Below are 12,228 nucleotides of genomic sequence, written 5' to 3' on the forward strand. Positions count from 1 at the left end.
CCTCCCAGCTGGGCAGGGATTGCTGGCACTATGCAGAGCATGGAAGATATAAGTGGTTCCATCCCAGCCAGGAGAGCTTGGCTGCTACCCAGGGTCTGGCACCAAGTGGGTTGTGCAGCCCCTGTACACATCCTTATGGCCATAAGCAGTGAGATCTCCCTCCTGCAAAACCTCAGTTCTGAGTGTGCTAAAATATCTCCCTGAAGCATTTTATGAGCATGAGGATAAAGGATTTAGCAGCAAGGAAATGGTGCCAAGACTTGTCCTCGTGGTTGAGGACTCAGTGCCCATCAGCCTTCAGTGAGGCCCTGCACTTCTCCTACACCTGGGACCCTTATTAGCTGTGGGGTATATGGTAAAAAACCCAATGAAGGATCACATGTGGGTGTTGCATTGCTCTGACAGATGTGCTCAGCTCTCAGCTGTGTGAGGGGCTACAAGCAGCATCTGCTTCTGGGTAGGACCCCAGGACCAGGGCACAGAAGCCATTTTCTCCAGCATCCCCATGTGTGACAGGGGAACTGCAGAGAGTCCAGCATGGTGCTCAGAAATGCCTTAATGTTTAGTCCTCCCTTCTGCTTGTTTAATAAGTAAACAGCTAAAAATACACTGGTTATACCCAAGGGGCTTTGGAGAAGCACTAAACCAAGAGAAGGAAGGCTGAGTGCTGGGTAGCAGGGCTGGTATTTTCCTCTCAGTTCTACATTGAAGTAGCTTTATGGACTTTATTTATTCCTGGCTTGAAGCAGCATGGACACAAGCAGAATCAGGCTCAGCATCTGCAAACACAGATCTCTTCTGTGGTGTGGATTGATGTAATCTGTGAGACAACAAGAGTAGAGATGTATCCAGAGCTTTCTTGCCTAAAACATGTATTTTGCTCTTTCACTTGTGGGGTCACACATGTGACATCCCATCCACCAATGCCACTTTCCATTTGGAAACACTCCTGGTTATTCAGGGTGAGATGCAATGGACCAGCCTCATGCTTTGCCCTCAAGCCAGAAGCAACTGCAATGAGTGTCTGTCTGTCTGTCTGTCTGTCTGCAGCCTTGTGCAGGCTTAGAGCTCACCAAACCAGAGCAGCCGGGGGCAGGATCAGGCTGGGACCTGAGAACATTGTGCTGCAGCCCCATCCTCCCAGCAGTCAGCTTGTGTCAGAACAGATCAGAGCTCCCCCCAGCCAGAAGGAATCAGCAGGAAAGTTTCTCTGCAGCCTGTCAGGGGAGATGATTTCAGGCTGTGTTTATAGCAGGTGTGCAGCACGTGAGCAGGAGAGGAGCCTCAACATGCCATTAGAGCACTTACAGGCTGGGCAATTACAGAGCTAATGAAATAATAGGTGCATGCAGCCAGTAGGAGGTTGTGCTGCAGGTTCTCCCTGGAGGCTGACTTGCAGGAGCTGTGTGCCAGCAGCACATGGAGGGGTTCTGCTGAGGCTCAGGTTGTCCTGTAGGGCTTTGTCTCACCACCAGGAACATCTTTCTGCCTGCCATCACCTTTACATGTGTGCAAACATAGGATGCACATATAGCCCATATATAGTGGAAGGAGGAGGAAGATCCTTGCCTACATTAAACAGTCTTATTTTCATTCACCAGCTATTTGTCTTTATGGGTATTGTGGCTGCAGCACCCTGCCCTGGCAGCCTCCCTCTAATATAGGGTCTGATACCTGCCCAGGAGGGAAGGACTTGCTTACAACAAGAGGCAGCTGTGTGTGATTTTCCTTTCAGCTTGCTCTGCTGCCAGCTGCTCCAGTTCCCTAATTACAGCAGGGAGGTGGGGGCTGGCACGAGCACCAGCATGGAAATGGGGCAGTGTGCCCACCCTACCCCCATCTATCCAGCTACCTTTTCGAGGCATGCTCCCACCCTCATCCTGCTTTGCTCTGTGCCCACTGTGCCCAGCCCTGCAGCCCAAGCCCTCTCTTGGCTCTGTTGTCTGGAAATATGCTGGCATTTATCATCCTTCTCACGTTGCCGAAGCTTCTGCCTGCATCAATGTTTTGGGAAGCCAGAGCTGGGCTAGATTCCTCATTTAGGCTGAAAATAGCTAACAGACTGCGAGGCAAGCAGCAAACCCTGGCTGAGCTTCCTGAGGCTGTCACAGGCAGCAGAGAGGGAGTCCCTTGCTGGTGACACCCAAGCTGTTCTTGCTGCACGGTGCCAGCTCGCTGCTGGGGCTCCTCCCTTCCGTCCATCCCTCCATCCATCCATCCATCCATCCATCCATCCATCCATCCATCCATCCATCCATCCATCCCTCCATCCCTCCATCCATCCATCCATCCCTCCATCCATCCATCCATCTATCCATCCCTCCATCTCTCCATCCATCCATCCATCCATCCATCCATCCATCCATCCATCCATCCATCCATCCATCCATCCATCCCTCCATCCATCCACATCTCAATCTCCATCATTCCAATCATTCCATCATCCATCCATCCACCCACCATCCATCCATCCATCCATCAATATACATCCACATCCACCCATCATCACATCCATCAATCCATCCCTCCATCCATCCATCCATCCCTCCATCCATCCATCCATCCATCCATCCATCCATCCATCCATCCATCCATCCCTCCATCCATCCACCTATCCCTCCATCCACCCATCCATCCCTCCCTCCATCCACCCATCCATCCGTCTGTCCATCCATCCATCCATCCATCCATCCATCCATCCATCCATCCATCCATCCATCCCTATGGAGATAAGGCTGGGAAGAGCCACTATTATTCCACATCCAGACCTCCTGCACTGCCTAGGCCAGAAGTTTATGCTCTGCTGATGGGAGTCTTGTTGGATTGGGTTGGAAGAATGGGCTACTGATGCTCCTTTCTTAATCACAGGGTATTTCAGTCCAAGAAGGGTCTCCCACTTTATGTTGGCAGGAGATGTGCCTTGCTGGTGTTCCTGCTGGAGAAGAGAAGCATTCAGTGCATTGAATTTACCCATGGACACCCTTTGCAGCTCTGTGACCCCAGCTCCCAGGAGGAAGCAGAGATTTAAGGCACGTGCTGTGCTTACTCATCTCCTCCTAACAGTGAGGACAAAACACCCATCCCATGAACTGCCTGGAAAAGGGAAGCTTGTCAATGAGTCAGTGGGACAGTGATGGATTGTTCCCTGAATAAATACCTTATCTCCTCCCTGCACTTGTGGCACGCAGGGTCAGAGGGGACAAGGTCCATTTGCAGGGGCAAACTCCCTTGGCTTGCTTTGGAAGCAGAGCAGAGCACCCATTGCTGGCACGTAGGCTGCTCCCTATGGGGCTGAGCTGCTCAGAGCTCTGTAAAGCACTTCCAGAGCTCACAGCAAAGCTCAGCTCCCCCCCAGGTCCCATTGCTTGGTGAGGTTTGGTGCCCGATGTGCATTTGTCTGGCTTTGCTGCAGGACTTTTGCAAGGGAATGCATTTACAGCAGGATCCTGGAGGAAATAGTCTATAATTCTTACTTTTCCCTACTTTGGCAGCTTCTGGTTGCTACGTGCATGAAGCTCCGGGTTGGATTGGTGGATCTGTTGTTATGGTGATGCTCCACCAGCAAAATTCAAAGGACTTGCTGCTGGGTTCCCCCTCTTGCAGTCGGCCTGAGAGCTGCTATGGTCAGCTTTGTTTGGGCCAATACACGTGGTGGATGGTGACTGTACTGTGTGTGCAGCATTGCAGCCCATTGACTTGTGCAGTGATGTGCACTGACCACAGCTGCAAAGCAATTGGTGCTTGCGAGGAGTCAGTTCATGGGTGGGACAGCAGCAGAATGCATTCCATTGGGGCTCAGCTTTGAATATTATCAGCCATTTGCAGCATGACTATGGGGCCTCAGAACTGGGAATGGGCTCCAGTTTGCATTAAGAAGAACACCCAAACTTGCATTTATTTCTCCTCCTGCCTGCAAAATAGGAATGGTAACATGTGCTTTGCCCATTTATACATTCAGAGTATATTATACACTCAGAGTCTGTGGGGCAGCAGCAGATATGTCACCTATCAGGGTGGGCTATTGGGGTGACCCACAACCATCACACCCCTTGCTAACCCCATGTGTGATTACTGAACCCTGTGTTGCTCATGGTGAGTGCAGACCCATCCAATGCCACGCTGGGCATTCAGAGTGAACCATTTCCTTGCTTCCCTTGACTGTGCAGGAGCTTTTAGACTAAAACACCCCGTCACTGAAACACAGCACTCAACTCATCTCCGGGCAATGATTTCCACATGCCTGCGTGTGCACAAGGGAGAACCATCCACGGGCAGGGGAGGCATTGAACACATTTTCTTTCCATGACTCGCTGCCTGAGCTGCTATTGAATGTCAGGGAGAAGAGAACTGCTGCCCGGATGCAGCCACTGTGAAATATTCCCTGCAGACCTCCAGGCAATCTCTTGCCTTGGAGCAGCAGCACACATGCATGTCCATGTGAGCTTAGTGGTGGGGAAAACGTGTCTGTGAGCAGCTGGGGGTCACTGTGTAAGGGAATGGAGGCTGGAGGGTTATAGGGGGAAACAGGTGAGATCCCCCTGGAGCTGACTGTGTTTTCTTATTGAGTGAAGCACATTCATGCTGCTGCCATTTCACCCAGGCTCCAGTCTAGGCTGTCACAATGAATACACTCCTTTATACACAAGGATTGACAGGGCTTTGCTGTGTGAGCACTGGGCTGCAGCCTGGGGCTCTCAATCTCTCCCATGGAGGCAGTGATGCCTGCTGGGCAGAGCACTTTTTGTGGCCATCTTTTCCTTAACTGGGTTCTATTGGGTCTGGAGCTTTGCTGTTTCATCTGTAAGGGGTGCTTTGCTGCTCCTTTCCTCCTCGGTGCCCCTCAGCTCTCTCCCACAGATGGATGCAGTGTCCCCATTGGGGCCTCACCACCACAAGGGAGGATTTAATGATCTGGCTGGGAGCCACACAGGGAGCAGCTTCACGAGGCCAGCAATGCTCTGGCCCTTATGCTGTGCTAAGCTCCTGTGCTCCATCCTCAGGCAGATTTGGACCCTTGCATGGCTGGGATGCTCTCCCTGCTATCCCTGGGCTGGCTGACATCATACAGTGATAGGGAAGGCTCTGAGAGGAGCAGCCCTGGCAAACCCCTCAGGTCTGTGATTGAAATGCCACTCATGATGCTGCAGCCTTCCTTGCTGCTCCTGGAAAACACTCTGCTTGCAGCCTGAAAACAGAGAGAGCATCCCTTCCAGCTGATAAAAGGGGCCCAGCACACAGCTGGAGTGTTTCTGGGGATGGAGGGTGAGTGATCTTATAGGGTGTAGCACTAATGGGATCACTTCTACCTGCAGGATGGATGCAGGATGCTGGGGAGAGCCTGCATTGCCCTCCACAGAGCACACACACTGAGGGCTGCCACTGGTAGAATGGACTCAGCCCATTACCAGGCATAAAATCTCACTGGGACCCCATGACTCTGCATGGGAGCTGTGCTGTTCTTTTGGCCCAGGTGAAAACCCATCACACCCATTGAGCCTTTGGACACACAGCTCTGGGAATCCCTCCTTTACTGCTCATCCTCCTCTCAAAGTCAGCAGGCTCACAGCGAGCCCTTCCTTGGCACAGTGATTATTGTAATTTATGTTTATGGGGAACATCACGCACCAATAAGCAGCTGGTGTGACACAGCCCAGCGAGCTCGTGTCTCTGTTAATTGCTTGTAACATTCCTGCCCTTCGTACATCGCCTTTTTCTCTGCCTATTATTTAATGTGGGGGCTTCCTCTCCTTAATTAGCCATAGTTCGTGTTGGGGATCTCCTCTGCTTTCTGTTTTAGGACAGGATTCCAATGCCAGGTGGTCTCAGTGCTGTGGAATGGAGGGCATGGCAGCAGTTGTTCTGCTAGGAATGGCATAGAAGTCTTTGAGCCATCTCCCCCCAGGGCTGCCTGCTCTTGGCATAGAAGAGCTGGAGGCAAAGGGCCACATGGCTGTGTCACCCCGAGCCCCACTGCCTCTGCAGCCACATGACAAGGTACTCATTGACTAGGGGTGAAGGGAGGGCAGGCTTCAAGCTTGTACATTGCACCTCTGGCTCTGCATCCCCTACACACACACACACATAGAGCACTGCAGAGCAAAGGGTGCAAAGCCCCACTGTGAGGCTGGGGTTTGTCTAAGCCTCAAGCTTAGAGTCCATTTATGGGGGCGAATTCCAGGTCAGAGCCCATTTCTTCAGCCCCATGAGCTCACACAGCCCCAAAATGAGCTGAGTGCAGAGCCAGTGCTGTGTATTTTGCCCCACAAGAGCATTACTGAAGGCTGTGGGTCTTGGCTGGGTGTTGCTATGGGACAAGTTTAAAACAAACCAAATGGGATTTTGAGCAGCCTGGAAAGCTGTTCCTCCATAGAGGCTCAACTTTTACACTTCTTGCAATGCCATCTGTGAACCACTTCCCCGTTCCTCCAAGCAGCAAACTTGATGCTTCTAATATAAGAAACAAGAGTCAGCAAGTCCCAAGACTCCCACATTCAAAAAGGAAAAGGAGAAAAAAAGGAGTTCTGGCAGCAGCAGCAGCACTAAAGAAGCCCATATCTCTTCTGGACAGTTTTCCTTGTGGGGTCCCATAGAATATCCCACATGTAATAGGATTTGCCTCTCTCCCTGTTCTCTGTGCAGATGGATTTTGTCCCTTCCTTGCACAGGTTTCCTGCTGGCACCCCTATATCCCCTTCAGGCACATTAAATCCCCTGCACACCCCTCAGATTCATGGCTAATTACCCATTCATTACAAAACTCCACTGACAGACAGCACGCCCTGTGGAAGGAGGGCGAGGAGGATTAATATAGCAGGAGATATAAGAAATTCATTAGTTTCAGACAGACGACGTTGGCACCTCCAGTCAGCCTGATTTATTGCCACGGCTGCTCTATTTTTGGCAAACCGCGAATGTTTGCTTCAATCTAAAACCATAAATAGCCGGGAATAGAAGGTGAGGCCACCACTAAAAAACATTGTCCCGATTGAGTGACGGAGGTTGAAATTTCCGGGCCAGCCCAAAGGACGGAGACGGCTCGAGGTGGAGGAATAACTGCGGTGCTCAGAGCTCACCGCATCCCGGTACGGTTGGCTCCGGGCCGCTGCATCCCGAAGGGCTGCGGGGAGTTGCGGGGCTGCCCGACCCGGGGCTGCGGTGGGGAGGAGCCTGAACGGAACGGAACGGAACGGAGCGGGGCGAGCGGCCGGCACCGCACCGAGTCCTGCGGCGGCAGCTCTCCGCTTCCAGCACCGGTACCGACAACGGAACCGCAGCGGGTCTTGAAGAGGCAACGCTTCGCTTTTAGCTCCGGCACCGATATCTGGTTCCAGCACCAGAACCGACGGCAGCACCTCTCCGGGTCCTGCAGCTCCGGTAACGCTTTCAGCACCAGAACCGACACCAACACCGCACCGCTTCCAGCACCCGCAGCTCCCCGCCCCGCACCCATTCCCGACCCCGGCTCGGCCCCGCAGCGCCGCCCCCGTCCGTCCCCGTGCCCCGGCGAGGAAGGAGGAAGGAGGGGAGCAACGCTGTGCCCGCCGTGCGGTGAGTGCGGGGCTGTGGTCGTGCTCGGGGGCTCTCTGTCTTTTTCGGTTCGGAGCAGTTTAGGCACGAAGTGGTCGGGGAGGGGAACGCAGAGAAAGTTGGAGGTGGGGGGAGGGAGGGTCTCGAGTGCTGGAGGAATTTCTGGAAGGGATTCCTGAGCGTGTTTTGGTGCTTCAGGGCTCCTGGTTCAGCCTTTCCTTCAATGGGGGCTGCGGGGGTTGGGCACGCATCCATCCCCAGGGTGAAAGTTCCCAGAGCTGCTTGCAATGGGTTGAGCTGATTGATCCTTGAGCTGCATTTTTGGGGCTGTCAGAATGAGCTGTGCCTGTTGCTCAGATAAGTTCCTGGGTGTGTAACATCACCCCCAGCACCACTGTTTCCCCACCCCCCATCACTAACCACATTGAATGTGTGTCTGTGCCATGCCAGCCCTGTGCCAACCCACTTTTAAACTGGCTCCCCTCTCTGCAAAACTAGATGCAATGAGCTTGCAAAGCTGCTGGGCACGGCTGTGGCATTAACTCTGTAAGCAGCAGTCATGTCTGGGGCTGTAGTGGGGTTTTGTTGCACTCTGCATTAACTAAATGCACAGCATGAGGTTTGTGTGCGTGTGTGTGCTGGGGGTTGAGAAGGTGCCCAAAAGGAAAGAGGTCTGAACAAGTAGAGGGCAGAGAGCTGTGCCTCTGGATGGGATGTAGAAGGGAAAGTGTCTCTTCTAAGATCCTCATCTTGCAAGGAAATAGGCTCTAATTACCCCCTGCATGGTAAAGGGGTGGCGTGTAAAGCTTTGGTGTGTGCTAACACAGAGCTGGAATGGGGTAAGTGCGTGTGGAGTTTTGGCTTCGGCCTCACATGGTGGTGATGGGGCATCTGGGTCACCCCGTCAGCACTGGTTCCTGTGATCCTGAAAGGATTCCCTTGATGCAAACACCAAACCACGCATCCTTTCCTCCTGGGAGGAGATAAAGGCATGTCAGTGGGATGGGATGTGCTCAAGAGCTTGATGCTAGAAAAGGAGCAGAGGCAGGAACAGAAGCTGAGAACAAGCGAGTTCATCCTCTCTTAACTGCTTGAAAAGGAGGAGAGATGCTGTGGTGGAAGAGCAGCACTCCAGAGATCTGCCTCTGCCCTTGGACCCATCCCTGCATCCCCATGACTGGGTTCACCATCTGTTAACACTTGACCTTGCTTTGTTCTCAGAGCTTTGCTCCCTGAGCTCTGTAAAGCCCTGGGATGCTGGCAGAGATGGGCATGGAAGCACGAAAACACTTGTCTTAGTGCTGGGAGGGCCCCTTGAACCAAACAAGCTCTCTTTGTGGTCCCTTGAATGGAGCCTTCAGACAGGCAGTGCTGAGCAGTGACAAAGAGCAAAGTGATGGTGTCACATACACATGCATTACAGGTATCTGAAATGCAGCAGGCATGCCCTGCTGTTCTCAATCTGCAGCTCCTGCTTTTCATACATGTCTATTGCTGCATTGCTCATCACGGCTGGGTACGGGCTGGGCTGCAGGAGGAGATGGGTTCTGCTTTCTGTTGCTGGTGCTGGACAAGATAAATGACAGCAGCAGCTTCGTTTTGCATCTTGTAGAAGTGGAAAAGCAAAATGGTTTGCTCCAGGTGCTGCAGAATTTTGCTCTGAGTCCATGAGCATCCTCTGCTCAGTGCCCTGACTTAGGGAGGCAGAGATGTGTGCATTTGCTTCATGTTTGCATTCAAACATCAGCGCTGCAAATTATCCCCTAGGCCTGGGCTGCTGGATAGAAATGACTGCTCGGTCATTCCTTGTAAACCCTGAGACATTCCTCTGGCTTCCTCACAGCTCTGAGGTTTTGGGCCAGGAGCTCTGAGTACCTCCAGAAAACCTGGGACACGTGTTTGGAGTCGTGGCCAAATAACCAGAGGAGTTTCCAGGAGGGTTTATGCTCTGCAAAGGCCTCCCACGCTCTCATTCCACTCTCAGGAGAGCTGAGGTGGAGCAGCATCTCCCTGGCATTGGCAGCAGGAAAGGGGTCCTTAGTCCAGCTGCAGGGCTCAGAGTGACTTTAGCTGTGGGTAATTGGTGCATTGAAAGCCCAAGAGGTCACCTCTGCCACTGCTGCACAGCACAGGCTCAGTTTACATCCATACAGGCAGGAAAACAAAAGGTCTGTGCTTCCAGGGGCCCCTGCTTGCAGCAGGCTCTGCCCGTGCAGGGGTTCGACATGCAGGATTTGCTTTTCTCCCACTTAACTCCTGTTTGTAGAGGGAAAGCCAACAGCAGAGAGCGACCTGTTGATGAATGCAGATGTGAAAGCCCAGATTACAATCTGGCAAACAATTAACTTTGCAGAGTCGAGCTGTAATCAGACGAAGCATCTTTTGCTCTCTGTCTAATCGAGGTTTCTTTTCAGGTAGCTGTTGTGCCTGCAGCCAGTGCTGCTCATCTCCTTGTTTGCTCAGCCTCTTGCAATCCTGTGCTTCTTTGTCTGGCTCAGCCAGGAGCATTGAGGGGCCGCAATTGTTTTCAAGTCACAGAGCAGAGCCTGCAGAGATGGCTGTGGCTTTGTCTGTGCAGCTGACTCCGCTTCAGTATCTCATCTCCCCTGTTCTTTCCCTGCCTCCCTCCTTTCTGAGGCTTAGCCGTGCTTTATCTCCAGTCACAACTGTATTCTCTTGCCTTCTGGGTTTTCTCACTGCATAGGAATGAGCTCCAAGCCACCACAGCTAAGATCAGATCTTTGCAGACAGTCCAAGTGCTCCCTATTCCTGCAGGGAAATGCCCCCAGCTCCCAGCCCCACTGATCCACCTGAGCAGCAGCTGAGCTCTCGTTAACATTCCCACTATGCTGAATGTGTAACAACCCACTGTTGTAAGAGTAGGTTGTAAGAGTAGCCAGAGTTCAGGCTGTGATGTGGGAGGGAGTTCCAGGAGTTGGAGTTACAGTTGCCTATGTGTTTCTATGCCCCCATTTGACACCAGGCACTGCCCCTGTCATGCTGGGAGGATAAATAGCTTAGATGTGTTCCCACTGTGGAATTGGGGGCTGTTTGACCTGCTCAGGTGGAGGTATTTCAGAGCATCTCTGGCTGTGAGCCCCGTGCTCTTCTTCCTTTATATCTCCCCATGCAGACTGAAGTCATTTTGGAGCAGGGGCTATTTCTCTTCTCTGCCTTTTGCACCCTCAATCCCTGGGGCCAACGTAATGAAAACCATATATTATCTAAAGAGCAGCTTGGTGAGGCAGTGCTGTCAGTGCCTGGTACTGTGGGAACACGCAGGGCTTTGCTGCTTGTGGAGCAGAGAAGAGGAAGTAAACCAGGATGGAGCAGGGTGAGCTTTGCTGCCCTGTCCTTAGTGCACAGGGAAGAGATGCAATCTTTGCTCAATGCAGTGAGTTATTTGCTAAGTGCTAATATGCTGGAAGCACTCAGGGCTGTGATTTATGACCCCACATTGGGTGTCTCCATCTCTCCCTCTTCTCCCCAGGATTGTCTGAGTGTTTCAGGCTCTAGAGCTGGTTTGAAGGGTGCTGCAGCAGCGGAGGTGACCTCTTTTCACCCAGGAAACGTCCTCCCATTGCATCTGCCCCTGTCGGGAGGTTAAACTCCACTCTGCCACGCTTCACCAGGCACTCAAGTGGTGCAAAGCAGCACTGATTGCTGAAGTCAGCCCTCAGCAGCACAATGCACGGCCCTTCTGTTATCATCAGGGCTGCGAGCATCACAAATCCCCTTCAGTTTCATAGCAGGATCTCACTCTTGGCTGAGTCTTTCCCCATTCCCACACCTCTCACCCTTATCCATGGGATAATGGCCAAATCCACAGCACAGCTGGTGGTGAAATGAGTGGCTGTCCTATAGCAGACAGCAGTCAGAGAGGTGAGAACTGTGTTACTGCTGGCTGGAAAACCTTCCTGGCATCCATGCCTCAAATTGAAGCAGTGATTAAAGCTGTAAGGAAATCCGCCTTCAGCCTAAGGCACGTCGTGCTCCTTCTGCTACGGATGTTCCCAAGGGCTGGTCAGCTTGTAATTATTAACTAATTACTGCAGAATAATCACAGTGCCACAGCATGGAGGAGGTACGGGTGGTGCGGAACGCTCTGTGTCTCACGAATCCCAGCTCTTTCCTCATCTGTCCTTTGTATTTTGCCCATTGGGGTGGTATCTGATGGCAGCAGTGCCTGCTGGGCTGGTGGCATTTGACACTGAGGGACTGAAGGGCATTATTCCCTCTGTGAGCAGCATCTGTGGCCACGGGGAGGGCCTCGTTGGCAGGATCCTGCTTAGAGTTGACTGCATCCAGGGGCAGATCATAGGCATAACCCTACAGTGAGAGCATTGATGTTGTGTGTTGTGGCAGTGGTCAGAGGAGGGAAATGAGCAGCCCTGGGGATGAAAGGCTCTGTGTGTCCCAGCAGCAGCTTGGGGGTAGGATGCTGGTGGTGTCACACTGTGGAGACTCCAAAGAGCCACAAGGTTTGCTTTCCCACTTGTTTTATCACTGATTTGAGGTGGAAAACTTCTCCGTGTGGCTCTGAGTGCAAAGGTCCAATGGAGCCCCTTCAGTTCCATGAAAGCACGGCATCGTATCTGCAGGAGAAGGAGCATTTCTATCAAGTCCCATTAGCAGCATGTGTTCTATTTAAATCCTTAATCCCTTCCAATCCCTCCTTATTGACGATTAATTGTGCAACTA

This window comes from Coturnix japonica, chromosome 26, assembly GCF_001577835.2.
Source record: "Coturnix japonica isolate 7356 chromosome 26, Coturnix japonica 2.1, whole genome shotgun sequence".
Taxonomy (NCBI): domain Eukaryota; kingdom Metazoa; phylum Chordata; class Aves; order Galliformes; family Phasianidae; genus Coturnix; species Coturnix japonica.